Genomic DNA, 27,301 nt, shown 5'->3' with positions numbered 1-27,301 from the left:
CCGAGCGTACTGGAACTGTGGCAGTGCATTTCATCTGGTTCGTCCATAACTTGTGCGTCTTCGAGGGGTTCGACGCTGCCGAGACATTCTCCTCGGACCAACATAACACTGTACGGAGATGGGTTGATAACAAAAATTGACGCACTGCCCTGAGTGACTTGCACGGTCGCGAAAGGCACCAACACGCCTTTCCTCGTGTAAACACGGTCAGATGGCGAGAGAAGTGCAACGGTGTCGGAGAGACTGGCGCAGTACACTGACACCGCCGTCGACGAGTTTGCAGGCACCTTGGTGTCGTCTTTGACAAGTAGCTTGCCCGCAGCCGATGGACTGTCTGCCGGCGCCAATTCAGAGAATGGTGAGAGCTCTATTTCGGCTGGTGCGCAATGAATGACGGCGTCGTGGCGGGAGAGAAAATCCCATCCTAGGATGACGTCGTGGGAGCAGGCAGGAATTATGATCAATTCGATGGCGTACAGAGCATCCTGAATAATGACGCGAGCTGTGCACACCGCTGTTGGGTGAATACTTTGGGCTCTGGCTGTACGGAGGGAGAGCCCGGAAAGCGGCGTCGTCACTTTTCGCAGTAGTCGGCTAAACTTGGCGTCCATAACGGATACGGCGGCTCCAGTGTCGATAAGGGCAGATGCGCGAACACTGTCCACAAGCACGTCAATCACGTTCGAGGGGCTTCGCTGAGGGCTTTCGCAGTTCGATAGCGTCGCAGCCCTTGCCTCGTGGACTGCGAGGACTAGTTTTCCTGGTCGCGTGAGCCCGGACGTGGCCGCATTGGCGACAGTGAGCGACGTCGTGGAGACGGTGAACGGCGGGTAGATGGTGCGGGGCGGGACGTCGGTGACATAGGCGGCGCTTGGTCATAATAAGGGCTGCTTGATGAGCTGGTCAGGGTTGATGCGACCCGAGGCGGCTGCACGCGATTGCAGTAGCGTGCGACGTGACCGGCGCAACCGCACGCAAAGCACATGGGGCGGTTGTCGGAAGTGCGCCAGCGGTTCGCAGGTCCCATCCATGTCGCAGAACGGGATGGACGAGGCGGCTGCTGATATGAGTGCATTGTGGGCAGCAGTCGGGGCCTGGGGACGACGTCGACGTATGTAGGCGGCACAGCCGCGTCGAAGGCCTGTGGTCCGACGACGGCTTCGGCGTAACTCCGCGGGCCAGCCACAGGAATCGCTGGGGGCGGCCTGGCTACAGCTTGCGCGTAGCTTTGTGGTGCAGGCACTGGAGGCGGCTGGTGGTATTCGGGAATGACCTCCGCGATTTCTTGCTGAATCGCTCGGCGGAGAGGAGGCAGAAGTGTAGTTGGCGGCTGGTCAACATGCTGCGGTGGAGTGAAAGCCAGTAGAGAGACCTGGCGGGCAATTTCCTCACGCACGAACGACTTGATTTCGGCGAGCAAGGTGTATTGGTCAGGAATTGCCGACAAGCCTGCGAGATCAGCATCGCGTGATGGCGGTCGACGGGTCATCAAGCGCTGCCGGCGGAGCTCCTCGTAGCTTTGGCACAGGGTAATGACCTCTGCCACTGTGCGAGGGTTTTTGGCCAGCAGCATGGTGAACGCATCGTCGTCGATGCCTTTCAGAACATTCCTGATTCTGTGAGACTCCGACATGCTCGCGTCGGCTTTCTTGCACAGGTCAAGGATGTCTTCGATGTAGCTCGTGAACGATTCCCCTGCCTGCTGAGCTCGTTCACGTAAGCGCTGTTCGGCTTGAAGCTTACGAACGGCAGGGCGGCCAAACACGTTGACGATGGCGGTCTTGAGATCGGACCACGTCGGGAAATCGGATGCATGGTTGTTGTGCCACATGCCTGCCACACCCGCGAGGTAGAAAACCAAGTTGGTCAGCTTGCCTGCTTCGTCCCATTTATTGGTAACACTTACCCGTTCGTAAATCGCGAGCCAGTCCTCCACGTCAGTGCCATCCGCGCCGGTGAAAACAGGAGGGTCGCGGATACGGGGGACGCCGGGACAAGCGGTCGGGGCAGGAGGCGGCGTTTGCAGAGCGGCGTCTTGCGGCATGGTAGATGGCACGGTACGGGATCGGAGCTCCAGGGGCATCGAATGGAGACCGAAGTTGTGGTGACGGTACAGCACTCTCCACCACTTTGTAAAGGCGTTTATTGACGGCTGGATTGACGGCGACGATGCACCACAGTCACGAGACAGCGCAGACTCACGAGTACGAGCACGAGGGGCGTGCTCTCCGAGAAGAGGCGAAGAGGGCGACCCACTTGAAGGCGCTGAAGAGGACGGCCAATTACAACGTTCCAATGCTTCTCTACACATCAATAAACCTCGAAGAATAGGTATGTATGTATGACGCACGCTGCAGTTGCATGCTGCGGAAAAATTTCTACCACACACGTTCCTTAGCGTGCAAGCAATAATAAATATAGGAAATAGCTGTAGTTAATTTGCATCAAAATACCGCCGCTGTTTCCGTGAACTGCACCTGCCCTTAGATGTTTAACAGTGCGAGACTGTCACTAACAAGGTGGAGAAGTGCATTTTGCAAACAATATATTCATAGGCCTCTTTTACCAATAATCTGTAGCGGGGTATGGTTATGCGCAATTTTGCATGTCTGGCGGGAATATGCATGGACATTATTAAAATAAAAGAACAAATATTACACAAATAAAAGAAATACTAAACATAATGGGAACGAAATATAAATACAAATGAATATTATATCAGTAAAATAGAACAGCAAAAATAGTAACGCAGCAAATAAATACACACTATCAAATTTGGCATGGCAACGAATACAAAAAGGGGACAGAAATAAGAAATATGACCTTTTTCATATGAATGTGGGGTGATTTATTCTCTGCGCAATTCGCTTTCTTGGCTTTACGATTAAACTCACAACATTAAAAGTTCTACTCACAATGAAGAACGGGTATTAGAAGTATAAAGGAAACTATAAAAATTACAATATGGTGATAATATCAGTACAAGTGTTTCCAACCTCTCAATGCAGAATGATAGGTAGCAGCCTTCTATAATAACCTCGGAGATGATGGCGCAGTTTTTTGGTCGAATTACTGTTAGAGATGTCATATGATGACTCTAGTATATATTATAGTCCTATATACGAAGGAATAGCACGTACTGTCACAAACACACCAACTTACTGAAAAGGCTAATGTTTCACTGGTGGTATATTCAAAGTAATGACGCATATAAAGGTGTTTTAAAGGTAACAATTCTATATTGATGGGCGTCTTTATAAGGTTTAGAGGTGTCGTCTCTGTAGGCAACTCCAAAATAATTTCAATAAGCTCGGTTTTTGTCAGCAACGACGAAACGTATATGATTGTATTTCATGGTGATTGAACTTATCTTTTTATACACCATGGATAAACATTCAAGCAACCTTTTAATATTTACGCATTCATCGCTTCTTTTGATCCGTAAAAATGTATCACTAGCGCAGTTCATGAATACTTCCCAGGCAAGTTAAATGTCTTAGGATTACACTGTTCACAAACGATTTTACAAGCACTAAAATGGAAGTGAAGAACGTTCCTATGTGCAGAGACCAGTACTATTACTCACTACCTAGCTTAGACTCTACATTGGATGACGGCTTGCTTGTGCCCAGTACATGAACGGATATTTTACCCCAAATTTTTATCCAATATTTCGCACCAGACTAGCTGTTGCGTCAACTAAAATTCGAAAAGCTATATTAATTACATTCCAGGGTCGAGATAAAATATTTAGTTTTTGGTCCCGATTTCATATAATTTCGTCTCAATGCAGATTCTATCTGGGCTTATTTTTGCAATTTGTAAATTTCTGTTAAAGATAATAAACAGGAACTTGCAAAGCTATGCCTGCAGATTACTCTCAGCCAGACATGCGATATAAATACAAATGTGTGCGTCCAGCTGCAATAAAGAATTATAAGTGCAATAGAATATATTTTCATTATCACTTAAGCATGGACGCATTGTAAAATAGATGACGTAGTGTGGTTTACTATGCCTCAAGTTCTAATTCGATTGCTAAAATCATTGTAGCTGCTACATTTTTTTTTAAGAACAGCGTATCCTAGAATCATTAGTAAATACAAGCCAAGAAATGCCAAATTTGGCGAGTGCGGTTTTATGCTAAAAGAAATATGGCGCGCTTAACACAAAAGATGCATTGTTTTCATAAATGATTGTTTTTCTATTTTATATGTCGTCTAGACAACCACTATAAAACGTAGTTTAGGGCAGCAGCTAAACTAGGGATATCCGACTGCTCGGGCCAAGTAGGTTAAAGAATCTCAGCCTTTGCAAGTAACGCTGCTTGCCCTCCAAACTCTACCGCATGTTATTTCGCACGCGATAGCCTATGGGGCGGGGTGGTGGTTGTGGGAGCTATGCTGATGGTAGGAGAGGTGAAGAAGCATCAAAGTCGTTAGTCGCATTGATTTCCAGAAGAGAACAAGTCCTGTATTGCCAACGTACTACCGGGTAGATCCTTGTCGTATACGACAAAATTTTAAGCATGACCACCAACGCAGTTATCACAGTTAAGCAACACCACCGCCGAGTACCATAGAGTGCTAGGGCAACAGCACGAGGTGAATTCTATGCATCATTGTGGGCGTTTTGCAATGAAGCGAGGTAAGGATAGGAGGCGAGCGGTGTCGAAGAGCGCAGCCTTCAGCAGAAGGAGCAAACGGCAGGCCTTTATTAAATGCGAAGCATTTCTTGACGAAACTTTGGCATTTAGAGCGTTTCTGTCTACGTATCTATCAATCTATCAATCTAGCCGCCTACGCTTGGGGGCTCTCATGATCGCCTCCTTATCTTGGTGGACACCAAAATTGGCATGGGAGGGTAAGCGGATTTGACGAATAAGACTTTCGGTTCATGATATGAATAACGTGGAAATGCTGTCGCGTACGTCGTCAAAACTTCCTCCAGACACGTGTGGCACATATGCGTTTACCACGGGCCGCGGTGTACGGGTAGGCGCCACAGGTGATTGACAATTTATATCTACCCAGGAACGGCAAGAACATACATTGGTAACTTAAATGCGAGAGCGTTAAGAAAAAGTTCGGCTATGCCAGGATATACGTAGCGTTAGCAAAGGTTGAGCTGATTATTCTGAGCTTTCCAGATTGTCTAGGATTAGCTTGATTGTCATGATTACTGCTGCCCCAATGACACACATTCGGCCACATCGTTCAGAACCGGTAGACCTGGCGGCATGGCCGGGTAACGATACCCATCGGTAACGCTAAATAGCGGAATGTTGTGCATAACGAGAAAGTTCTTGCACGTTGTCTAAACCCGCGCCACGGTTTCACCCTACTCAGGCGCCGCCACTAACCTGAACGTTTCACGCATGGCACTACTTAGCGGCGTCAAGTATTTCATGCGCCATAGTCTTTCACACACGTCGCACACCTATCCAAACGGATTGTTTACGAAGTGCGCCTCGAAGGTCCGAGCCGCACTGGCGCTTTCGCTAAGTTCCACAGTATAGGCAGTCGACAGGCGAGCCTTGACGTCATCGACGGCGTCTTGTTGTTGCTGCTGCAGAGGTGATCGGGCACATCGCTCAGCATCCTGGCGACGCCGCTTTGCTAGAGATATCGTCACTTAGTCAAAGGTGGGCCGATCACGGAGGCAGTGCTCAACCAGGTAAATGTACAGATATATCTTCTAGGTGCAGATATATCTTCAAAGGAGGCGGCCGTAGTTCGATAGATCAACTGAGAAGGAATGGAAGAACACGGTTGTCATCTTCGAGTCGTCTTAGGCGAATATATATGGAACTTGAGAGCTTTATAAGAAAGAAATAGTCGCTACGAAGGTACTTCAGTCGTTCCACCAAATAGAAGAAGGAATTGCGTCTTGATGAGCATCAAAGTCGGTGAGATCATCAGGACTTGAGATCATGAATTGTTCGCAGTGCAGCATATATCTGATCTTTAAACCATCGGCCAGTAAGAGAAATTCCGTTGCACCTTTGCTTAAAGTGGCTCTTCATGCGCAGGTATTCGTTCATTCACGAGCCATGGAAATCTGGTGGGAACCTTCCTCGATGTACTAAACAAGCGATGTCCCGTTACTGTCTTTTTTTTAACCTAGTACGTTCACTGGTTGGTGCTAAGAAAAACATGATCATATGTCGTCCAGCAGGCATTCTTCTTTAACACGGTTCCTAGCACTCTTTTTCCATGCCATTCAAGTTGACAGTATCTATAGAATGAAAACGTGCATAGACCAAAGCAAAGGACCGTAGGCTTTGCGATTGCTGTAGAAGGACGAGAAGTGTAAGAGGAGAAACATGTGGCATCGCGCGAATGGAACGTGAACAAATGTCCCACAAAAACGTTCGCTGGACTTGTTTTCCAAACAGCAGCGCTACACAAGGAACCGCTTGAGCTAGGAAATGCGCGGAAAAAGTAAGACGTTATTCCAGCAAGTAAAGCTGCAAAGGGTCTTAAAAACAAGGTTTAGAGACCGCACTGTAAAGTTTTAATGCGCAGCATTTTGTGGTAAGTTCTCCAGCAATTTTGGTAGTAAAATCGTGTCGATGACGCAAGAGTCGCGGCAGCTTACGGGCAAGCATATTGCCACGCCCGCTTCTTCTTTTATTTTGATGTGTTCGAGTTTGACCAGCAAGGACGGTTATCAACGCTCGACGCTGGCCGTGAAGCAGTGTTCGAGAAGCTTCACGATTTTAGTAGATCGTTTTGTTAAGATTGCGTGCCGCACGCGAATGTTCCAGCTTTGTCGAGAGATAACGCCGCCACCAGCGATATTGCTGGAAAGTTCCATAGCGCCTGTATAAAAGCCGACGCGCTTGACCGCTTGTCAGTTGATCGACGGTCGACGCTCTGTCCGCCGCTATCAGTGTGTTGCTGTAGATTGACTTACAGTTTCCCGGCCACAAGTTCGGCCAAATAAACAGTTTCATCTCGAACGTGCTGACTGCTGTCTTCGTCGTCACGACCACGTGACATCTGGTGGAGGTGCTGCTTCATGATCCGGACGCCACCGCGGGGCGCTGACCCAAGCCCAAGCCGAGAAGAAGACGACGCTAAGGACAACCCGGATCCTCGAACCAGCCGCCGGCAGAAGGGACTACAACCAGAGTACGGGCTCCTTCCCGAAAACACCAGGCAGCCGAAGACCGTCACATCGACCGCCGAGACGATGACAGACCCCCTGCCACCTACAACGGTAGTGATGCAACAGCCAAGGGAACCACCGACTTTCCGTGGATCGTCGTTTGAAGACCCGGAGAGCTGGCTGGAGACGTACGAGCGAGTCGCCGCCTTCAACCACTGGGACACTGAAGAGAAGCTGCGCCACGTCTACTTCTACTTAGAAGACGCCGCGAAGACGTGGTTCGAAAACCATGAATCGAGCCTTCAATCCTGGGACCTCTTTCGGACGACGTTCCTTAATACCTTCGCGAGCATCGTCCGCAAGGAAAAGGCCGCTGCTTTGCTGGAGACAAGAGCACAGCTACCGAATGAGACGGTCACCATCTACACGGAAGAGATGACGCGACTTTTCCGCCTGGCTGATGCTGCGATGCCTGAGGAAAAAAAGGTCCGCTTCCTTATGCGGGGAGTGAAACAAGACCTCTTTGCAGGATTGGTGCTGAACCCACCGAAAACTGTCATCGAATTCCTAAAGGAGGCTACAACAATTGAAAAATCCCTCGAGATTAGGACGAAGCAATACAACCGCTCAACCCTGTCGACAGGCTACACAGAAGCGCACTTGCTAGGCACCGACGACCTACGGGAAACCATCAGAGCGATAGTGCGGGAGGAGCTGCGCAAGCTGTTGCCTTCAGCGCAGCCTCAAGTGGATTCGATCGCCGACATGGTCCGCGAGGAAATCCAGCAGTCGCTGGGCACCCCCGATGCAGCGCAGCCGCAGCTGCAAGCAATGAACTATGCTGCAGCAGCCCGACGCAACGCCCCCGCTCCTCGTCCACGTCATGACGCCGCGCCGCCGCAGCAGTTCGGCCGCCAGACGCCGCCGCCGCCACCACCACCAACGCCCTACCGTCCTCCTGTCGCCCGGCGCTATGCCCCGCGCTATGCCCCAAGGAAGACCGACGTTTGGCGCGCCCCTGACAACCGCCCGCTCTGCTACCACTGCGGGGAGGCCGGCCATACCTACCGCCGCTGCCAGTACCGTCAGATGGGGCTACGCGGATTCGCCGTCAACGCGCCGCGCCCCCAGCCAGGCGAACGGCCTCGCGACATCGACGACTTCCTCACCGGAACACAGTGGCAAGAACGACGACCTTCCCGCTCGCCGTCGCCCGGCCGCTACATGTCACCGCACCGCCGGCAGTACACTGGCCCAAACCGGGGCCGGTCGCCTAGCCCGTATCCGGAAAACTAAGGGCAGCAACCGATGGAGGTGCGGTTGCTGCACGACGAAATGCCGAAGATCCTCCGCGGCCGCCGACGACGACAACGCGAGGAGACCTGCAGAACACGACGCGAAGCAGACGAAGTCCTGCCGATGAAACCTCGCGGACCGAAGTAGACCTGACGACGCAACGGGGAAGCAGCGGAACAAACCGACGTAGCCGTGACCCCACGCCACGACCTAACTGCAACGCGAGACGACGAACTAGCGACCTCGACGTTCTTATCGACGGCCACAGCGTCACAGCTCTCGTCGACACCGGAGCCGACTATTCTGTCTTCAGTGGACCGTTCGCCACCAAGCTGAAGAAAGTAAAGACCGCTTGGAGTGGACCCGAAATCCGGACAGCTGGAGGCCACCTGATAACGCCGATTGGTGTCTGCACGGCGAGAGTCACCATCAATAACCGGACTTATCCTGCGAGCTTTGTAATCCTACAAAATTGCTCTAGGGATGTGATACTTGGAATGGACTTCCTAAGTGACCACGGCGCCGTCATCGACCTGAGATCTGAGTCGATAACGCTAACCTCAGACAAAGCGCTCCCGCCCCACGCGACGCCAGGGAACCATGCATTGAATGTGATAGAAGAGCAGGTGACCGTTCCGCCCCGCTCCAGCGTCATTATTTCCGTCGGCACCGAAAAACCTGCGAACCTTGAAGGCGTCATCGAGGGCGATCAGCAACTACTCCTGAACCGTCAAATTTGCGTCGCAAGAGGTATAGCCGAACTGCGTGACGGTAAAGCAAAGGTAGTGCTGACAAACTTCAGCCACGAATATAGGCACCTCAACATTGGTACGACGGTTGCCTACATTGACGAATGTGTAGCCGCCAGCGATGCTTTCGCCCTCTTCGATGCTGCCGAACCTGCTTCGACGAATAGAGGTCCCGAACCGGATTTTGACGTCAACCCGAGCCTTGCGAAGGTCAAACAAGACCAGCTCAAAACAATGCTCCTGCAATACAAGGACTGTTTCTCGTCGTCATCGCGGGTACGACAAACGCACCTTGTTAAGCACCGCATTATAACAGAAGAAGATTCTCGACCACTCCGTCAGAGCCCCTACAGAGTTTCGACTCGAGAGCGCGACGCGATAAAGAAACAAGTCGACGAGATGCTACGCGACAACATCATCCAGCCGTCCAAGAGTCCGTGGGCGTCACCCGTGGTGTTAGTGAGGAAGAAGGACGGGACACTGCGCTTCTGCGTTGATTATCGGCGCCTGAACAAAATCACGAAGAAGGACGTGTACCCCCTCCCACGGATAGACGACACCCTGGATCGACTTCACAACGCGACGTACTTTTCATCGATGGACCTCAAGACCGGCTATTGGCAGATCGAAGTAGACGAGAGAGACCGAGAAAAGACGGCTTTTATAACACCCGACGGCCTCTTTGAGTTCAAGGTCATGCCTTTCGGTCTTTGCTCGGCACCTGCGACGTTCCAGCGCATCATGGACACTGTACTGGCCGGATTGAAGTGGCAGACGTGCCTTGTGTATTTGGACGACGTCGTCGTGTTTTCCTCGACCTTCGACGAGCATCTCCGGCGGCTCGAGGCAGTACTTCAAGCAATAAAGGCCTCTGGACTGACCCTGAAGCCAGAAAAGTGCCGATTCGCGTACAACGAGCTCTTGTTTCTGGGCCATGTGATCAGCAAGTCTGGAGTGCGCCCAGACCCGCGGAAAACAGCAGCCATCGCCGACTTCGCGCCTCCCACCGACAAGAAGGCCGTGCGCCGATTTCTCGGCTTATGCGCCTATTACAGACGCTTCGTCAAAAACTTTTCACGCATCGCCGAACCACTGACGCTTCTCACGAAGACTAACGTGGAATTCAGGTGGGAAACGGAGCAAGTGCAAGCATTTGAGGAACTTAAACGACGCCTGCAGACGCCACCCATACTTGCGCATTTCGACGATTGCGCCGACACTGAAATACACACCGACGCTAGCAGCGTAGGACTCGGTGCCGTCCTTGTGCAAAAGACTGACGGGCTTGAAAGGGTTATCAGTTATGCTAGCCGGTCACTATCCAAGGCAGAAGCCAACTATTCCACAACAGAAAGGGAATGTCTTGCCATCATCTGGGCTACGTCAAAGTTTCGCCCCTACCTCTATGGCAGGCCCTTCAAAGTTGTCAGTGACCATCACGCCTTATGCTGGCTAGCTAACTTGAAGGACCCTTCAGGTCGTCTCGCACTATGGAGTTTGAGGCTTCAAGAATTCGACATTACCGTCGTGTACAAGTCCGGACGAAAACACTCTGACGCCGACTGCCTCTCTCGTGCCCCCGTCGACGCGCCGCCGCAAGACGACGACGATGACTGCTTCCTCGGAACTATAAGTGCCGACGACTTCGCCGAAAGGCAACGAGCCGACGCGGAACTGGGGGGCCTTATGGAGTACCTCGAGTGCAAGACCGCCGTTGTTCCGAAGGTATTCAAGCGAGGACTGTCGTCGTTTTTCTTACGGAACGGCGTTCTCCTGAAAAAGAACTTCTCGCCACTTCGAACGGACTACCTTCTTGTCGTGCCCTCATCATTGCGACCAGAAGTCCTCCAGGCCCTACACGACGACCCGACGGCTGGACACCTCGGTGTTTCCCGCACCCTCGCCAGAATACAGGAAAAGTACTACTGGCCACGCCTTGCTGCCGACGTCGCCCACTACGTCAAGACTTGCCGAGATTGCCAGCGACGGAAGACACCACCGACTAGGCCAGCGGGACTTATGCAGCCAATCGAACCACCTCACCGGCCGTTCCAGCAAATCGGGATGGACCTACTGGGGCCGTTCCCGACGTCGACTTCCGGCAACAAGTGGATCGTCGTAGCGACTGACTACCTCACCCGCTACGCGGAGACGAAGGCCTTGCCCAAAGGCAGTGCCGCCGAGGTAGCAAAGTTCTTCGTTGAGAACATCCTCCTGCGTCATGGCGCCCCAGAGGTCCTCATCACCGACAGAGGTACGGCGTTTACTGCTGACCTAACTCAGGCAATACTGAGATACAGCCAAACAAGCCACCGCCGGACCACAGCGTACCACCCACAGACCAATGGCCTCACCGAGCGGCTAAACAAGACCATCGCCGACATGCTGGCCATGTATGTCGACGTCGAACACAAGACGTGGGATGCCATCCTTCCGTATGTGACCTTCGCATACAACACGGCCATGCAAGAAACGACGCAAATGACGCCGTACAAGCTGGTCTACGGAAGGAGCCCGGCAACAACGCTCGACGCAATGCTACCAACCGCCACCGACGAAGACGATCTCGACGTTGCCGCCTATTTGCAACGCGCCGAAGAAGCCCGACAGCTCGCCCGCCTGCGCATCAAGAACCAGCAGAGGGTCGACAGCCGTCACTATAATCTTCGACGACGCCACATGGAGTACCAACCCGGTGACCGTGTGTGGGTCTGGACGCCGATACGCCGACGTGGGCTCAGTGAAAAACTTCTTCGGCGATACTTCGGCCCATACAAGGTGCTTCGACGTCACGGCGCTCTTGACTACGAGGTCGTCCCGGACGGCATTACGAACTCCCAGCGACGCCGCGCACGACCTGAAGTCGTCCATGTCGTGCGCCTTAAGCCGTTTTTTGCGCGTTAGCGAACCTGAGAACTCTACTTTTTCCTTTGTTATTGTAATTTATTTGTGCATGCACTTGTTTTTTCCTTTGCATGTTCTGTTGCAAGCATCGGGACGATGCTTTTTCAGAGGGGGGCAATGCCACGCCCGCTTCTTCTTTTATTTTGATGTGTTCGAGTTTGACCAGCAAGGACGGTTATCAACGCTCGACGCTGGCCGTGAAGCAGTGTTCGAGAAGCTTCACGATTTTAGTAGATCGTTTTGTTAAGATTGCGTGCCGCACGCGAATGTTCCAGCTTTGTCGAGAGATAACGCCGCCACCAGCGATATTGCTGGAAAGTTCCATAGCGCCTGTATAAAAGCCGACGCGCTTGACCGCTTGTCAGTTGATCGACGGTCGACGCTCTGTCCGCCGCTATCAGTGTGTTGCTGTAGATTGACTTACAGTTTCCCGGCCACAAGTTCGGCCAAATAAACAGTTTCATCTCGAACGTGCTGACTGCTGTCTTCGTCGTCACGACCACGTGACAATATATGCATACGGCACCTTAACATTAAGGTAGAATTGGGATAACTCGAATTTCGAAGTGAATAAACGTTATGTTAGGGTCGATATGATGGTGGCCGACGGGCCAGCTTGCCGGAGAAAGGCGTTAGCCGGCAAGCGTGCACGGGTGACCGTGTCTGATTGAGCGATTTCTGCTACGCATCGAACATCGCAGCACCCCGCCGAAGCAGAAATTTTGTTCGCGGAAGTGCTGGCTGCGTCCGCGTGTTGTAGCCGATCGCTGAACGCAGCTTCTTACCCTCAAAGCACGTGTGAAGGCTGACACGGGGCTCCGTTGCGCACGTCCTTCAATGCGGCAGCGACTACTGTCCGACCGCATGAAGGCCGAGACAGACGGCATAATTTTTCATACGATGCGACGTGCGGCGTCGGATGGTCCGGCATGTGGCGCACGACGATTCAGCGCACAAGGGGCGAACGAGCCATTTGCCGCAGGCTCTACCCACAACGGCGCCTCGGCATGCACACTCGGAAGACTGTATCCTCATAAGGAAGTACAGAACAAACAACTTTGCAGAGCCACGCTTCGTTCTACAAGAAAATAGTCAATAAACCTACGCGTTCGCGAACGACAAGCACATCCCGACAGCCCGCCGTCACTCACGACTCCAATAGCTAGACCTAGCACGGCGCACGCCGGCCGTCGCCTACGCTCTTCGCGATCACATGCGAAGGCGTGTTTTCGCCAACACGATTAAGTTTTGCACTCGCACGTAATGTGTTAGCATGCCCTATTATCTTTCTTGACGTCATCGATGTGAACAGCATAGGTGGAAGCGAAGCGGGCGGGTTCGCTGAGAGGCCTGTGTCTCTGTGTTTACCTGCGAAATGGCCTTGCATCGCTGCTCGCGATCTAGCTAGTGGTTTGGAAACGGGCGCTGTCTTGCAGAAATGGCACACTTCAAACAGTACTTTATTCGATCAGGAATTATTTCCCGTCCCAAACAAAATGTACTCGATGTTTGCCAGGCCACCGCGAGTGGCGATGTCGGCAAATGCTCCGAGGCCGACGGCTCGACTCCACCGACTCGCCTTCGCCGCGGTGACGAGAGCGGTGACAGGGAGAGGGCGCCTCCAGCGACGTGATGACACACGTATTCCGAGCTGTCAATGGCTCCGGCCGTCCGACGGTCCGACGCGCCGACGAAAATATCTGCCCGCTTTGATGCACGCCGGGCATGCGATGTGGCGGTCCGATGCGATCAAACGTCACCAGGCCAGCCGCCACATAGCCGCGTCGGACGTCGCATCGCATGGAAAATTATGCCGTCGGTCTCGGCCTTAAGCCGCCTTTAACCGTTACTGCGTATTGCAGTGATTTCAAGTGTTGTCAAGCGCACAGCATAAGCGTGAAAACTTCCTATTTAATTAGCATTACAGCCCATGCGCCATCCTATACAGAGCGCGTTTGTGCAACCGTAGCAGACGACCCAGTTGCTCATCCTGCCAAGCACGTCACGCCGACGTTGTCAGCAGCTTTTTCAATGGAGGACCACGCGCTCAATAATTCTTGTGAGTGGCTTGCCAATAATACGCAGCATTAACTAATAAAATATGTCGCACAGCTGTTTACAGATAGTCATTTTTCGATAGACGTAGACGAGATAACACATGATTCGCGAAACGGGGATTGAGTTCAGAAGTAGCGTAAAGAAATACTACCTACCATGAGGATATATACAGTGGCCTACTTTCCTCCTGTCACACACTGAAAAATAATTATTGTTCTTTTGAGCTCACTCTTGTGCAGAGCAGATTTTTTGTGGGTAAGTGCAGCACTGACAAAGTGGGACGCCTATTTTAGTTATGTCTACAAGCAAACTGAATATGCTTAAATACATTAAGTTGCATAACGCCATTCAACTGGTTTTGTTACGATTCCACGCAAAGAGATCACTTTAATGTGTTATTCAGTTGAAAAAAATATGTTTCTAACAAAATTACAATTTATGGGCCGAAATAACACATAGTGCTACCAGCACACAGCCGGAAGTAAAATCGTGATCACCCAGTATCTCCATACACTGCGCAATATGTCTCATGCTCGATTATTAGGCTTGCAGGTGATGGCATGCGTTTAACTAGCTTTTGCTATTGCGCAATTGAATTGATGCCTTTCCTTTTTGTGTGGTGTGGCTGATTCTAAAGCTCCAGTGTTACAATAATCACAGTGAAGAAGGCTATTGCGAGCATCGGATGAATTTAAATAGTAGAATATCTTTTCAACTCCCCCACTCGTTCTTGCAAATGTCAGCATAGGAGAACTTCTCTGCTAGTTAAAATAGAAAACTACCATGAAATTGCTTCACGAGCGCTACAGGACTGAAGCAAGTTTACGTTTACTGCCTTTGTCTTACTGCCAAATAAAGAAGGGGGTGATCTTCATATAAGATACCGAGAACCTCTTGCATACGAAGTTGCCCAGCCATCGTGTGATAAGGCTTTTCCGGATTTGTCATTTTCGAGCTCGTATATATATCGAAGAGGTGGAGTGGACCGCTCATCTGCTCCGCTGTTTTGGCCATATTTAGTTAGGAATTGCACAAAGGATGTTAAAGTTAGGTAGCTGAAATTTCTCTGACTAAATATATGCATGTTTTCCTTTTGCTCAGGTATTTTTAGTTTTTATGTGTAGTGTAGACGTTTTTATAAAAAACCTCAAATTTGGCCCAGGAAACGTTATTTTCCTTACTTTGACCGTCTTTATCTCAAAAAAACCTTGTAGCAGAGCGACGAAAATTCCGCATTACGTCCTTCGCATGCTTATCTACCAAACTGCCGAGTCTTATATTTATGTAACGTTTCAGTTAAGATATATGATCGGGCTAAGTTCAAGAAAACACCGAACAATGGAAACTTCTGACGACAAATAAAAGAAAACCATTTTTTGTATTTCTTAAACTTTGTCCACTTATTCTCCTCCACATGAGCTTTCACAATCATTCAAAACATGTTGTATAATCTCGTTGCACTAATAGTTACGGCCCCTCCAATGAGACCCTTAGGCAAGGATTGGCAATTCCGACTTCTTGCCCAGCAAGTGTATAATGTGCAGGTCGGATTGAATTTCTTTTTATTAAAAGGCCAGCAGGTACCGAAAAAGGTGGCACCGACACTGAAGACGTTAATTTTGAAATTATTTCGGCACTGCAGCGGCCTCGAGCGCAGAGCTACCGAGCAGGTGCGCGCGCACCCGAGATGCTCGTTGTAAGAGACGGCGCAGTGAGAGCTCGTTTTCGCGTCCTCAGACCGATTGAATTCGAAACAGCAACACCTCTCGGGTAACTTGAACGCATGTGCACCGGTAGTCGCAGTGATCTTGTTAATGACGTCGATTTCATTTTCAGGGGGCATAAGAATGTCATCGTGAAATTGTGCATTCCGTGAAGGTCTTTTATTGCAGTGGTAGCAAAAGCACGCGTAGCACAATAGTCCGTCTCACTGGCCGTCACTGATCTTTCGGGCGTTAAACGTTCCTTCAAAGCATTTTTGTCTAGGTCGGTAACTGCGAAATGTTGGCTTCTTTGCAATAATTAAAGGAGTACTGACACGACTTTGAGACATCGCAAAAGGGACATTTTTTGCTTCGTTGGTATGCAGTGTCAACGCTGTCCATGCACTGGAGTCGGAGAACACGTATAAAATATTTTAATTTGACTTCGAAGTTTTCGTCGCTGAGCATCTGCAAGCCAGCCCTACTAAGGACATTATCCCGACGAGTCAAGACATAGCAGATACTTTGTGTGGGCAAGTTGGTGCGACAATGCAAAATATAACAGCACGAGGGACGGGACTGAAGACACAAAAGCGCTCGTCCTGTGGTTTTGTGTCTTCAGTCCCGTCTCTCGTGCTGTTATATTTTGCGAGTCAAGGCAGTTCCCCAGAGTTTGCGAGTTCCGCGTCCTGCATGCAGCCTAAATCGCAGAAATCACTGTTAGGGTCACTGGACAATTCACTCATCGTTGTTTATGTACACCAAGGGCAGATGTCGGATTTGCCGCTATTACGTCGCGAGTTTCTGTATCTCCGTGACGTCACACTGCTATGAAACGACACTCAGAAGCGACCCCCTCGGTATCGAAACTGAAAGTGTCTTTTTAAGGTGGAGCCAATTATAATATATACGATGCATTCCCAGGCACCACAATAGTCGTTTTAGGTTACTCGACACCAGTATTTTTATTTAGAGCAACTATCCGAATTTTTTTTTTCGTGTCAGTACTCCTTTAAGCTGCTTTTGCTTCGAAACGTAGTCTCCACAATACACTCATTCAGAGCTATACTTTCTCGCCATGAGACGCACAGGAGGAGTAGTGCAAGAGCAAAGCGCAAGAACTATCTGCGCCGAATAAAGTGTGAACAGCGCACCGAACGCGCGGCCAGTTCAGGCCGTCTGTTGCCGATTCTAAGATAGGCAAGCCCATGCGGTTACCAATAGTTTTGCTTTTCTTTGCTTTGACATGCCATATTTTGCTTTGCCACTATTCGCAATGCCCATAGACTGTCGCGCCGCCAAGCGGATTCAAGAGCGTCCTCTCGAGGAGGGTTAGTAGACGACAAAATGGCAGCACTACGCAGTCGCTCCCTTGTTCGGCTGTGCTAGCCTCCGTGTTAACGCGTTGGCAAGAAAGGAACACAACGACATTGCATGTTCCCTGCATCAGTGGACAAACTGGGCCCTCCGCGACACGAGAAATCTGATTCGTGCTTGCGAGACGCGAAGTTTTCATGAAAATACATGGCAACTCGCGCTTTCAATCCTAGCCCAGAGCGTACACATACTATCAGCTTCACGAGGCTTTCTGTAGCCACGTAGGTTAGTTAAATATTATCGTCTGATATATTCAGTTGAAGCTCACCCTGTTTTACTTGCATATAGCATTGGTCAGTGTTTCTTGTAGTGCATGAATCCCATAACACTGTACGCGGGAGGTCGCGCGGGCTCGCGATGTGCTCTTGTAAAACTGAGCGATCTCAAGTTGTCGATACATTAAAATAGGGCCTCTATCCTTTTGTCAGCAGAGCGCTGTTACTAATCGTGCGAGCGACGTTTCAATCATTCGAGGACGCGTCTGCTCGACGCCTTTCGTCGAGCGAACGCTTTCCATCCACGCCGTCCTTCGCCAGTGTGTTGGGTTTCATAGCCACCGCTGCGCCGCTTGTTTTTGTACGTTTGTTGATAGGTGGCAGCACACTGCAAGCGATTTGCTTGTTGACCGGTCTGAGAGCAAAATGTTATTCGCGCCCAGACGTCTCTCTCATAGTAAACGTGGTGACGCGGAGTGGTCGAAGTCGTTCGGCGGAGGAAATTCTTCAGATTGCTTTCAGCAGTGATGTTGAAAGAAACCATCTTGACGACGAGGATTTTTCACTGGACGTAGAAGACTGTGAAAGCACCTAGAGTGACAGCGACGATGAACCACCAGCTGCTAACTCACGATTAGCGAGTTGCACTTCATGTCCCCTCGTGCGTTAATGTTCTTTCACGCTCGTAAGTCACTTTGATTGTATTTAATGTATAATAACCTTGAGCGAGATCAAAATAAAAGCATAGTTCATCTTGTGCATTGCATGTATCACAATTGTTGTGGATATTATGGAGCGCCGCATGCCGCCAACCCGCCCGAGCTCGACCTGCGAAGCGAAATGGTTAGAGCGATGGAACGTGCAGTCACGGCCACAATCCACGCCTCTCGACTAACTTCTTCGACGTTGCGAAAAGCATACGTGTGCATTCTTTTCGATATTCATGTTTCGATCGCGCTGATCGAACCCGCAACAAGCGAGGGAAGTGAATTGCACACGGCTAGCGTCTCAGCATGGCTGTGTCACAAGCGCTACTGAATGGGATGCTAAATGCTTGTGTTTCGTTGAAGACGTACCTCCGCGTTCCCGACTGCGCAAGTTATGACGACGGCATATTATGTTTGCAAACCATCACCACGTTAAACGTATGGTCCCGCGCAGCAGCGATAGCGCTATTCGCTGGCGGCCTACTACTGCCGCAAATCCGTCAGGCAGGCTCGATACATACTATACCTCGGAGTGCCGTTCAGCTCATACGTCAATTCTAGTTCATACAGTTTTATGTAGCACGCACAGGATTTCGCGAAGCACCGTTATGCACGGTAACGGAGCTGAAATATAACCTTTCACACCGCAGCAAATAATTAGGTGGCGAGTACTTAGCACTCTCCATGGATTGGGAAAGTATTTTAGTCTCATATCCATTTCAGCGCAGCTCATGACTTCATCCGGTGAAAGTGGCACGGGCCGTACGTCCGCACGTCCTATCTGCTCCTATGCTAACAAATGGGTTGACCCTCCTCCTGGCGCCATCTTGAAAAGCACGGCGCGCCACCTATAGTTCGTGGGCATTGCGAATAGCGCCACGTTCATGCTTTCCACTGATCGCAACTGGCGCAGCGCAGTTTCTCTGGCAGCAGCGTCCGTGAAGCGAGCGCTCATAGCGTTTTCATCTTGCTTCCGTCTCCGCCGTGTTATCAGGGCCTAGCTGCGATGCGAACCAACGTTACTAGATTAGCTTCAGTTTGAAAGCTCGCGGCGGCGCGTGTCCCCTTTCCGTCTCCTGCGGCGTGGTGGCGCTAGTGACACGCTCGGCCGCTCGGTCGAAGCACGTTGCGCGAACTGTTGTTGTTGGTGCTGTGGTGGTGTGCTTTGTTCGTGTGCTTTGTTCATCATGCTCGAGTCGTCTGACTTTTTAAGTGGCGTTGTATCGTGACCAATCGACATGCCGCGTTTTTTTCTTAACCGGCTGCAAAAGCGGTTACGATTCTCAAAAATCTGCCGAGAAGCGGCACTTCTTCCGGGCGCCTAGAGATTCCTCACGTCTTCAAGTGTGGCAGCGTGCGATTCCACGTCTGGACAAGCAGCTCACAAGTTCTTGCGTTGTGTGCGATCTCCATTTCGAGGACAGTGACTTAGTGAAGGAGTTCGTGCACAATATAAACGGGAACGTTGTTATCATTCCGCGCGACAATTTGGCGCTCAAGGACGACGCTGTTTCCCGTTTGTTCCCGAACTGCCCTTCATACCTGTCGAAACCCGCGAGGAAACATAAGCGACCAGCTGTGCGGAGGGCACCTCCCGTTAAGGTGCGCAAAAGGCAAGGTGATGGTTATGTTACAAGCCCGTGCGATGATGGAAGTAACTCCCCTGTGTGTGAAGCTGTCGCGTCGCTCTACAGCGAGCTCGTGTATTTGGCAAAAACAAACCAGAAAATTGAAGGCTGGTCTCTTGAAGTTGTTGACGCCAGTGTTGTTGTGTACAAGCTGAAAATGGAAAATGCTGTGCCTAGGGTTGATAAGGCTGTTGTAGTGTCTAGGACACTTACTGTTTCTGTGAGTGCCAATGGGCGACTTGTGGCGTCCGTAGTGTACGCCAAAATGAAAATGTTGACGTGCAGACACTTGCAGAATTTAAGTGTTTTCTTGGGTATGTAGAGAAATTGAAGTTCTGTGAAGGCTGCCCTGCGAAGTTGTACCCTTCTATATCGAAAAGCTCAGTGGCTACTCAGGATGGCAACACATGGCGACGAAACACGTGCGCAACTCTGTCCTTAAATTCCACGTGTCATGAATGCAGGCTGTTAGGCAAGCTGTTTTCGCAGCGCACGAACAGGCAAATGCACAGGAAACCTAGGCAGAAGAGCACTCTGGTGAAAACGCTACGGCGCAAGGCTATTCGTGCTACTTTGAAGCGAGAAACGGCAAGGCAGGATATCCTCCTAATGAAGAAGCAGTTCCGCACACTGTCGGATTCAAAGATTAATAAAGTTGTTCAAATACTTCCGAAAAGGCACCAACTTGTGTTCGAAACTGTGTTCATGGGAGCAAAAGCAAAATCAAAGCTTGGAAGGCGCTATGACCAAGAGTGGCTGTTGACGTGTCTCCTCATTCAAATGTCCAGTTCGAAGGCGTACAGTTTGATATCTAATATGCACCTGGTGCTACCTCCAACTAAAGCACGATTGCGTCAAATAATCAGTGGAATACCATGTAAATATGGCTACAACCAAGTAGCACTGAGGTGCATCGAGGAGCACCTAAATGACAAGAGCCATCTGAGGCGCTGTGGTGTGCTCCTCGTTGATGAGATAAAACTAAAGCAGGCTATAGCATTCAACGAAGCTCCTAGAAAATGGATGGATTTGTGGACTATGGTCATGAGCAAGCGACAGGCATGGATGAGCTCGCGGGTCATGGGCTAGTACTCATGTTTGTCCCGCTTTTTGAAGACTGGGTACAACCTATTGCTACATTTGCCACCAAAGGAGCTGCACCAGGAAAAGTCCTGACCGAGCTTGTAATCAGTGCTGTCATACAACTCCATAACCATGGTGCTTCTGTGCTGGCTGTCATAAGTGATGGAGCTGGCAATAACCGCTCCATGTGGAGCCAGCTCGGAATATCGGGAAAATTGAATTCGCTATGTCACTTCATCGAGCACCCCTTGGAACCATCGCAGAACATCTATTTCATCTGTGATATCCCACATGTCATCAAGTGTATCCGAAATCACCTAAAGAAACACGCCTACGGAATGGTAAGAGCAAACGGCGCACTACAAATGAACAAACCTTTATTGACATGTTCTCTCTTTCAGGCGGGTGATCATCAAATCAATTTTCACCATTACGTTACTCTTTATGAAACAGAGAAGAACAAGCAACTGCGAGTGGTGCCCAAGCTGACAAGAGCTCATGTGGCTCCCGACAATCTCCGTAAAATGAGCGTCTATCTTGCTACGCAGGTATAGTTCGCCTAATAGTCAATGCATAATATTTGCTTCCAAATCTGAACAGATAAATGTTTCTTTATGGAAAAGAAATTTTTTCATTCATCCAACAGCAGCACAAAACTATAAAAAAAGTATTCTTCCCAGTTTCTGAGAATCGCAGATTCAGTAGACCAGGACAAACTTTAATAAAACAAACGATGCTGTCTATGAGGTTTATTTTATACGGGATTGTCCACCTACGAGTAACACGAAGCTGCAACTCAAATGAGACGCTTCTCCAGCTTGCGGAGTTCCACAGAACCGAAATGCCAAGCGTTTCTTTGACAGCTCTTCAGCCGTTCTACATCAATTGGAATCAAAGTGTACCGAGGAGGAAAAGTGCGGGCTTCGAACACAGCGAATGAACACAAGCATTCACCAAAATCATCAATGACCTTTTTGATGCCTTGAACGTCAAGTTGCCGTCCCAAGGAGTCAGGCCTGGCTTGGAAAAAATACAGGTGATAAATCAGCTCGTTATATTTGCTTTAAAATGTCTTCTGCTCATGTTAAATCTGTTCAGATTTCTGCTAAAACGTTTGCTCATATCCCTCTTTATGCCACTCTTCTTTAGGTCATCAAAGTTTTTTTGGCTCTCCTTAATACGACCGAGAGAAATGCTGTCTGCAGTGGCCTGAAGCTTTTTGCATCACAAATGACCACAGAGGCTATGCGGGTAACTTTGCTGTCAGCGCTTGACATCACTGAATACTTGTTTGGCCAGGGTGCTCACTATATTTTGACAGCCAAGCTTAACCAAGATCCCCTAGAGGTGAGTGCAAAAGCAGTGTTTATTCAAGTTCAATAGAACTGACAGATTTCTTTTACTTTTTTCAGCGTCACTTCGGATTAGTGCGCTCATTTGGGGGCGATGAATCACATCCAACAGTCGTCACCTTCACTCAAATATTCCGGCTTCTGAGTTTGTATACACCGATCAAAACAGCTCTGCGCGGGAGCGTGGAAGTTGCACCAAGTGCTGTGCTCGTTGGTGTTCGAGATACTCTGAGAAGGACGAAAGAAGACGGTAGCTTGAATAAGGCCAAGTTGCGTGATCTGATTGAGGCTAGGATGCGTGACTTAACCACATGGCCAGGGGACTCCCACGAAGACAGCGACCACGCTGATTTCAAAGGTGAAGTAGACGAGAGCATCCTGTACTATTTGTCAGGATATGTGGTTCATAAATTCACAAAGACCACCACCTGCTCTTCGTGCATAGGAGACATAAGCTCCACTGAGCCAGTTGTAGGCAAAGATGCTTACCTCACTATTTGCAGAAGCTTCAAGGAAGGATAACTGAAACATCCTTCGATAAAAATGCTGCACTTCGTGAAAATTGTGAACCGCGCAGTTTCACATTCTTTGAGCGGGGATCAAGTCACATCAGACATCTTTTGGGACGTGCTTGATGAGCTGGAGATGGAGAACATCGGCCGTCTTGGATGCGTAGAGCATGAGGCGGCCTTTACATGTCAGGTGCTCAATTTTATTATAGTTACCAGGATGTACTTCTACGCTAGGGATGTGAATCGCCGCCTTGAGAATAGCGAGAGAGCCGCCGTGGCGAATAAAAAGGCCCGTTTGCTGTAGATTAATGCGTTATCTATGGCCAAGTGGCCGCATCAAATTTTTTGTGCTTTTACAGAGGAATAAATTACTTGTTCAATCGAAACACAAGCTCTCTTTTATTCATTCGTCCAGACTCCCGAGCAAGCAACGAATACGCGAAATGAACGCGGAGTCTCGTAACTTACGCAAAGATGGGAAACGATATCGCTGGCCTTACACTATGCTGTCAAATTAACAACTTCACTAAGACACCGAAATAACAAACGAGATTGGCTATTTTTGTGTTGAGCAGTTTAACTGAACGTCTAGCGCGATTATAGCTGAATAGCACGTCAGTCCATACCCTCGCATTACTCTTCGCATTACCGCAGATGTATAGTTAATGTAATTTATTCGCCATCCCTGAGGTCTGTACTTCAATCTTATCGCGGAGCAAATAAAAATTCACGTGTTGCAAACGAAACGCACTGGAACGCGCTCGGATCAGGCGGCCGCAGACAGCCGCGAAGGCAAGCGAACGCGGTTTTACAGCTGAGATAGAGTGCCTCGATACGCGCGCCCCCGCTCAGAGTGGTGTCAGCTTTTGAAAGGGCAGTTGCCGCCTCCTCGGCCTTGGCGGCAGCGTGGCCGCCATTTTGAATGCCCCGCCCGGTCACTTGTGCGTGGCGCGCGTGCTCGGTGGTCGTTTCCCACCAGTTTTATGCGCTCGCTACCGTCACCATGGCCGGGTGTTGCGTGCCGCAGTGCACCAATCATTCAAAGAACGTTGGGAGCTGTATCGGTTTAGAAGATATGAGGTTTATTTCGACAGTAAAAATCAAACGTGACAAGCGGCATCCGAAGAACATATGATGCACTTGCAGGGTAAGTTTCCGGCTGGTATTTCGAATGCACATGCAAGGATAACTTCTGCCGGTGTTAACCTTGCGTAATAAATGGACAAACTATCAGCTACATGCTTAAAATGCTTTGGTTCACGTGTGCATGAATCCTGCATTTCTCTTCGCAAACATTCTTTACTGCACTAGGTTGGTGCTGTATCTGCCTTTGATTTCAAATGTATCATGGAATATATTATGCGTGTTTGTCTGCAGATCGGATCCAACTTTTTTCCTAATAATAATTATTTGTGAGGATTTACGTCCCAAGAACCCCGACATGATTATGAGAGGCGCCGTATATAGTTGGAAGCTCCCGAAATTTTTACCATCTGTTGTTCTTTAACGTAAACCTAAATCTAAGTACGCGGGCCTCTGTCATTTCACCTCCATCGAAATGGGGCCGCTGCGGCCGGGATTCGATCCCGCAACCTTCGGGTCACCAGTCAAGCACCATAACTAAAGCCACGACGGGTTCCTATTTTTTATATTCCTTTCCGTGTTTCAAGTACGCCTTCTGTGCTGGTCTGATGCCCATGTATGTATGTGTGCAGTTACATGTTTTTTATCCTTCCCTGTTTCTGTGTTTCAAGGTTACATTTTCGTCCTGTCTTAAATAATTACGCAGCTTTTGTTTATTTATTCATTTACGATCACTGTGAAGCGACTAGTGGCAGTTGTGTTTTATTGTAATATTTGCGTGTTACTTGTGTAATTGCTTCTGTCGGCGAAGCATTAATGCGCACAAATAAATGGACTGTAAACTGGATATAAACGCACATACAAACACACACATTCAGTATTTTATTTCTTTGAGCAAGCATAATTTATTTATTTATTTAGTTATTAATATAGTAAGCACTGAAGGCTCATACAGGAATGCGCATACAAACAGTTCTTGCGAAGCGTCTATACAAAGAAGACGCATGTAAACAACAAGAAGATGGGGAAGCATTGTGTACAGTAGGCACGCTATGTCAGTAAAAAAATACAAGAAACAAAGTCAAGGTGTACAAAGAGTACGTCATGGAAAACCAGTTAATGAAACAAACTCACAGGGTCCCTTATGCGTTCGCTTAAGACGACTCGAAGGCAAAAGCCATCTTCTTAATTTTTTTGCGCACCTAGCGCGGTTTTGCATTGCCTCCAAAATCGGAGGCACATCAACTGGCTTTGCACTGCCTCTGTGATCTGCCCACTTTTGACCAAGCTACGATGTCGTGTGATAACGGCATCATATGACGTCACGCCAAAATTTGTGAAGTCATGATGACGTCATATGGTGACGTCTTTCCGTGACGATGATTTTCTTCATCCCTCGTCCCCGATGTCCTGTTACGCTGACGCCGTAGACGCGGGACGCCGACGGTCAAATTTCACGTTTGATGAGGCATTTAAGGCTGTGGCATTAAAATACGTCCGCCACGGTAGTATAGTGGTGACGGAGCTCGGCTGCTGACCCGAAAGTCACGGGTTCGATCCCGGCCGCGGCAGTCGCATTTAGGTGGAGGCGAAATGCTAGACACCCGTGTGCTATGCGATGTCAGCGCAGGGTAAATAACACCAGATGGTCAAAATTCATGGAGCCCTCAACTACGACATGCCTCATAATCATCTCATGGTTCTGGCAAGTAAAACCCCAGTATTATTATTAGTAAAAGAGACAAATAAATGACGCCGTGCATCTGCCGCGCCAAGTATAAAACAGTATTGGAAACACTCATTAATATGGGCATGCAACTGGGCATGCGAGAAAACCAGCAGATACAGAAAAAGGAACTGCAGATACAAAAAGAAGAAGGAAAAACGCACTGATACTGCGCGCATGCAAAGTTTTACGGCATACTACTCAACAACGTATCCATCGTTTTGATAAGAACTCAACGTGCAACTCGAGTGCCGATACAGTAGCGGTTACAGATTGTGAGCAAGAAATGTCAGCAATACTAATGATAAAGAAGCTTTCATTTCATTTTAGCACGATATTCGCACCATATTTCCCCGTGGCCCTCTATTCTGTGTACAATATGTATGATGCCATTTATAATAAACGAGTAAATTGTTAGCAAACTTAGCAAAATGAGCCACCTTAATCGCGCTTAGGTAGCTTCGCAACACTCAATTGTGTGTGTTCAGATACATATACTGCTGCTGCTGCTGACATGTATACAAATACTTTAAACGATTGTTTGTGTATTTGGAATGCAGAGCTTACGCGAAAATTAAGTAAGGCTTTAGAGTTTGTAGTTTCCGGCGTATGGAAGAGGATTCGTTTTAAACATCACAGAGTCTACGTCTACCCCTAGCGTTTAACACATGCACAGGCCGTCAGCTTACATGAATTACATGCTTCCTTAATAAACATTTCGGCAACAACAGCAATAAAAGCTGCCCAAGCTTTAAAAAAGAAAAGAAAAAGAGAAAGCTCACTAGCGTGCACTTATTTCCCGACGTATTCGCGCACCACAAGCGCTTTGTGTAGCGCGTTTCGCATGCCGCCGAGCTGCGGCGGGATTCGCAATGGCGGCCGTCGTAGCAGACGACGCGCCTGTCCTCACCCTCAGCGGAGCGTGCGGGCATCAAGGCACCCTAGGCCGAGAGAGGTGGCAGCGCCACCCCGCGAGAGGAGACGGAAAGGGGACACATTCGCGCGCGCGGCTCAGGCGGAGTTTGCAAACTGAAGCTAATCTAGTAAAGTTGATTCGAACAGAGGGCGGATAGAATAGCCAAGCTCCAGTGCACGTGCGTTCAAGTCACCCGAGATGTGTTGCTGTTTCGAACTCAGTCGGTCTGAGGACGCGAAAACGAGCTTTCACTGCGCCGTCTCTTACAACGAGTATCTCGGGTGTCCGCGCGCCTGCTCGGTAGCCCCACGCTCGTGGCCGCTGCAGTGACCAAATAATTTCAAAATTAACGTCTTCGGTGCCGGTGACACCTTTTTCGGTACCTGCTGGCCTTTGAATAAAAAGAAATTCAATCCGGCCTGCACATTATACACGTGCTGGGCAAGAAGTCGGAATTACCAATCCTTGCCTAAAGGTCTCATTGGAGGCGCCGTAACTATTAGTGCAACGGCATTATGCAACATCTTTTCAATGATTGTGAAAGCTGATATGGAAGAGAATAAGTGGACAAAGTTTAAGAAATATAGAAAATGGGATTTATTAAATTGTCGTCAGAAGTGTTCATTGTTCGGTGTTATCTTGAAATTAGCCCTATGATATCTCTTTACTGAAACGTTACATAAATGTAAGATTTGCCAGTTTGGTAGATAAGGATGCGAAGAGCGCAATGCGGAATTTTTGTCGCTCTGCTACAAGGTTTTTTTGAGATGAAGACGGTCAAATTAAATAAAATAACGTTTCCTGAACCAATTTTCGGGTTTTTTATAAAAACATCTACACAACATGCGTATAAAAACTAAAAATACCTGAGCAGAAGCA

The 27,301-nt window shown here is 49.1% G+C and overlaps 1 pseudogene; it reads left to right on the top strand.

Annotated features, from left to right (window-relative positions):
* Positions 1 to 23,001, top strand: part of LOC119375310 (uncharacterized) — a 51,947-nt pseudogene extending 28,946 nt beyond the window's left edge.
* Positions 23,002 to 27,301: the final 4,300 nt, after the last annotated feature.

The sequence above is a fragment of the Rhipicephalus sanguineus genome, chromosome 11 (genome assembly GCF_013339695.2).
Source record: "Rhipicephalus sanguineus isolate Rsan-2018 chromosome 11, BIME_Rsan_1.4, whole genome shotgun sequence".
In the NCBI taxonomy this organism is placed as follows: domain Eukaryota; kingdom Metazoa; phylum Arthropoda; class Arachnida; order Ixodida; family Ixodidae; genus Rhipicephalus; species Rhipicephalus sanguineus.
Note: the sequence above shows the minus strand (reverse complement) of the source record. Positions and strands in the feature narration are given on the sequence as shown.